This window comes from Panthera uncia (genome assembly GCF_023721935.1).
Source record: "Panthera uncia isolate 11264 chromosome B3 unlocalized genomic scaffold, Puncia_PCG_1.0 HiC_scaffold_1, whole genome shotgun sequence".
Lineage (NCBI taxonomy): Eukaryota > Metazoa > Chordata > Mammalia > Carnivora > Felidae > Panthera > Panthera uncia.
Genome location: NW_026057582.1, coordinates 12,715,806 through 12,721,060, shown reverse-complemented (window position 1 = coordinate 12,721,060; position 5,255 = coordinate 12,715,806).

Genomic DNA, 5,255 nt, shown 5'->3' with positions numbered 1-5,255 from the left:
TGAAATCCCTCCAAGTCGGAGGCCAGGGAGAAGCTGAGCAGTCCCAGCCCCACTGTGTGCAGCCACAAGGTCATGGTCCTTCTGCCCTCTCACAGCAACCATGAGCCTGAGCCCCGGTGCTTATCTCAGAGCTATCAACATATTATTGTCAAATAAGTGAACCTTTGAATCCAAAAATCAGGACGTATGGTCTGCCACAAAGGTGCGTCCTTCAGAGGACAGACAACAGGACAGAGTACGTGAAAGCAGGATGGACGCCCTAGGAAGGCCGAGGTGAAGTGTCATCAAGGTCTGACTCGTGTCCTTCCCCACTGTCCGGGAACAGTCTGACGTCCTGGGAACCTCCAAAGAAGCCATTGCAAACCACAGTGACACCTTCCCACCCCACAGCAGACTCTCAGTTAAACCTCAGCCGTATTTCCAAAGAAGCCCCTGGTCCAGCAGGAAAGGCTCCAGAGGCCTGAGACCAGGGAGTTGTCCAGGAACTCAGCCCAGCTCCAGAGTGGAAAGCCACCGTGCTGGAGGCACCAATGCCATGGGGAATATCAGTTATTGGCAAATGCAAGAACTTCACTCCCACTCAATGGTCTGCATATATTTTGAACCAAACTTTGCGCCAGAAATATTCTTTGTTTCAGGCACCATTTCCCTACCTGCCCATCACCAAGAGGTACTTAAAGGGTCTCAAAATCACACTTAATCAGAACGGTGATGATCCCTTAAAGGAGAAACCACCATTTGGGGCCGAATTGTTGTAAGTGAGCTCAGTAACTGAGCTCACCTAAGATTAGCAGACAGGGAAACGAAGGAAAAACAGACACTGCTTCAGAAAAGGGGTGGCTGTCTGTTGGGGCTGGCACAGGCTCCAAAATGCCTCTTTCTGTGCCTGAAATACGCGAGAGTCTCCACCGGGCACAAGCTCAAGTGTGTCATTTCTAGGCCTCCCATTCTTCTTCCCAGCCAGGTGATATCCAGGACATGGCCTGCCTTGTCCAGGGTTATACTGTGTCAGGTGGAGAGAGTCAACAGTGGTGTTTTGCATGTAGCAAGCTTTGCCTTTCTCACCCCATTTCTTCCTCACCGCCACCCTAGGGGAGTAGGATTATCAACCATATCACACCGATGAAGAAACACAGCCTCCGAGCGATTAACTAACTGGCTCAGGGTCACCCAGCCAGCTACAGGCAGAGACTGGATGGAAGCCCAGGTGCCAGACCACTGCACTTTGTCACATAGCAGTGAACTCACCATGGGGAGGCTAAAGGGTGACATTCTGGAGACAGAAGGCAGCTGGGACTGTCCTCCTAGGGCCAGGACCGACCTACGAGCCAACAGGGAGCTGATGTGCTGTTCTCCATCTTTACCCCCTCACCCCCTCAGGCTGCCACCTCAGCTCCAGGCCACCGCACCTCAGAACTCCCTGTATCCACAAATCTCCTGGATACCTTGTTAAGATGCAGATTCTGACCTTGCAGGTCTGGGGTGGGGCCTGAGAGTCCATTCCTCACACGCTCCCACACGATGCCCAAGCTGCTAGTTTGCAGCAAGAATCTAGACTTGAGTCGAATTTTCTCCCACCTCAACCCGCCGCCCCCCTTAACTTGTGTGGTCACTGTCCTACTGGAACACACAGGGGCCTGGCATATCACTGCCACACATTTTGTGTTTTTGAGATGGAGTGGTTAAAATGGTACCCACAGGGGGGCACGAGGCAGAAAATGGACTTCTGGGGTCTGTTTTCAGCTTGGCATTTGCCCTTTTCTTCCTTATCCACCTCTTGGCAAAATGTCTAAACCAATTTATCTCAGAGGAGTCAGGCTGGAGCAGCGTGCTCTGAAAGTGTCTACTATTTCAAGCCCGCAGCCGTGCTCCCGTCCCAGAAGAAGCAAAAGCTGCTGAGTAGGAAGTCCTCTGCAGGCAGGTCTCCTCCACTCGGAAACCTCCCTTGGCTCCCACCTCATTCAGAGAGAAGCCAAAGCCTTAACCGTGACCTCCAAGCCTCAGGTGATCTGGCCCAGCCACCCCTCTGCCCTCATCAGGCCTCTGCCCTGAGGTCCCCTCCCTGGAACATGCTTGGCCACAGCCTCAGGTCCTATCTCAAATGCTGCCTTCCCGGTGAGGCCCTCCCTGGCCACATATGAGTATCCTCTGTGCCCCCCAACCACCCCTCTCTCAAAGCACTGCTGCCTCTTCCCCTCTTGAGCCCCCTCTGATACCACTTACGACCATCCGGCAACCTGCAAATTTTACTGAGTGATTTTTATTTACATCCCCTTGCCCCTTCCCCACCAGACTGTGGACTTCACAAAGGCAGGGACATTTGTCACTTTTGTCTGTTTTGTTCACTGGTATATCCCCAGTGCCTAAAGCAGTGAGTAGCAAGTACTCGATATTTATGGAACGGATGAATGAACGAACAAAAGAATGAACGAATGAAGGGCCTACAAATTAAGATGTCAGACTCTGCGAGTAGCCCTGGGAGTCATTAGTTCCTGTGATCTCCGTAACAATCCCTGCAAACTCAGTCTTCAGCTCCCCTTCTAAGGTGAGGAGACTAGGGCTCTGCGTGGTTAAGTGATTTGGCCAAGGACATAGAGTCAGGCTCAGGCACTGGTCTGCCTCATTCCAAAGACTGTTCTGTTATGCCTGTGGCTGCCTTCAAAGTGTCTTACTATGAAAAACATGACATTAACTCGCTTTCCTTATTCCAAGCAGCAAATGCTTTAGCCGAAGGATTTTGCCAAATCTGCCCAGAACTTGAGGTCCAGTGCACCCAAAAGGATCTAAGGGGAGATGGTGCCCTCAAACCCAGGAGGAAGTCCCACTGCCAGCCAAAGGAAGCCCCCAGCAGCCAAAAGAAGGGAAGGACCCTCCTTCAACATTTCTCTGACCCCTAAAGAAGAGCCACAATAATTCTGGTTTTGTTTCATCTCTTTCCTTGCTGTGTATTTTTACGTTCCTGAGCAATCTCTTTGACCTTTTGAAGGCTGGGTGGGTGACCTTTTGCCATCAACTACTGCTACAAGGTAGGTGGGTTCTGGGGCAGAAATCTGCCTCTCACGAGCTTCCCAAAAGCAAACACACACACAGACCCATGGACTGCAGTGCCCCACACAACCCACTCCCCCAAAAGCCCCATAATGACTGAGGCTCAGGCCCCAGGGAGCAGTCCCTGAGAAGAAAGCCAAGCCTTGGGAGGCTGTGAAGGTAAGATGGGTCCATACCACCAAAAGCCCATCTATTCCAAAGACCACCATAGTTTGAGTTGCCTCTCCTCCACTCATCACTCTCAATCGCCTTTCCTCATCTGTTTTCTTTAAATCACCTCCCACGGGGGCGCCTGGGTGGCTCAGTTGGTTAGGCGACCGACTTCAGCTCAGGTCATGATCTCGCAGTTTGTGAGTTCGAGCCTGTGTCAGGCTCTGTGCTGATAGCTCAGAGCCTGGAGCCTGCTTCGGATTCTGTGTCTCCCCCTCTCTCTGCCCCTCCCCTGCTCATGCTCTGTGTCTGTCTCTCAATAATAAATAAACGTTAAAAAAAATTAAAAAATAAAATAAATCACCTCTCACTATCTGAAGCTAACCTATGTATTGATTTCTGTATTTGCTATCCTATCTCCTCAGAAAAGTTTAAGTACACGAGGGTAGGAGCTTGGTTAGTGCTGTTCACTTCTGTTCCGTTCCTGGCACAGGTGGGCACGCAAATATCAGCACAATGAGTGAGTAAACAAAGCAGAAAACAAGTAGGTTCTGAAGAAGAGAACCAGGGGGGGGCTCACAAATGAACCCATTTAACCCTAACATCAACCTGCCCTGAAGGTATTTTATGCCTACCCAGCCAGGAAGTGACAAAGTAGACCCAGGACTGTCCAAACTCCAAGGAAAAAATGAGACCTTGCTGCAGGTAACGAGAGGAGAAGCAGGAGGAGAAGCCGGTGAACCTTAAAGGAAGGGCAAGGTCAAGCTGCCATTGGGGCCCACGGGACCAAACACCATTGTTGTCAAGGGAGAACTTAGAGAAGAGTCAACACTTTCCACCAAGCTGAGCCCAGGTAGGTCTATGCTTCCTCCATGCCCCTGGGGCAGTCATGGTACCCGAGTCCTTTCAGGAAATATCTGCCCAAAGCAGGGTACCACAGTTGAGAGTGTGCAAAACCAAGTTCTTATTTCAAGGCACTAATACCGTAAAAGGCACAGTCATAAACCATTCTTGAAGAAGACACGTGACATCCCTCTCCATTTCTGGGTAGTTTGAGGTTAGAGGGTTGAAAATAGTGTGATGTCTTTTCTTAGAGCAGTGCCATTCATTCATTCATTCATTCATTCATTCATTTGTTCAGCCACCATTTGCTCACAGAGCCTCAGGCTGCCAGAGATGATATAAAACACAAAACCTCTGCCCTCTCACCAGTCCACTGGTGCCCTTGGTTTTTGGCGGGTACTAAAGGACCAGCAAATATTAACGATACTTGCTTCCAAAACAAATAAGGCCACGTGGAGCTGCGCTCTGAAATGGGATTTTGGATGCAATTTTGATTCGATTGGGTACAAGAACCAATTCACTCAACGGGGCCATAGACTAACTCCAAGCACCAGGTTCCTACTCAGTGGCTCCCTTAGGCCCCTTCCTCTTCCGGGCACCGAGCCCCTTGCCCATCCAACCCCATTCCTCCACAACATTCCCACCTCTCTCTACAATATTCTCTCCCTGACTCTCTTGACTCTACTTCCCCAAACCCGACCTCCCTAGGTCCACAGCTTTGACATTCTACTCTCTGAACCCCAGGACACACATCTCCCCTGCCTTCCCCAACCACCCCCGACACACACCCCAAGTCTGAGCTTCTCCCTGGAGCCCCTTGAACGTCATGTGTTTACAAACCCTATTTCCCAGGGGTCTCTGTTCGACACCCCCCTGGGTACAGCATACACGCACACACTGTAATCCCCTGCACGCTGCACGCTGCACGGGCCGGGCCGTGCCCGGGGGAGCACCCTCCCCCATCGCCTCCAACTTCTTACAACCCGAAGGCCGCCCCGGCCCCTGGGACCCCGGTGGAGCAGCCGGCTCCTGGAGCCCCCCGACGCGCGCACCCCACAGGAGCCCGCCAGCACGCCGGAACTCCGGGACGCCGGGCACGGCCCCCGCCCGCCGGACGCCCCCACCGCGTGACGCCCGGGCTGCCCAGGCCCCGGCCCCGCGCACCTCGCCGGCGCGGCGCCCGCGATCCCGGCCGCGCCCCTGCCCGCGCCCCT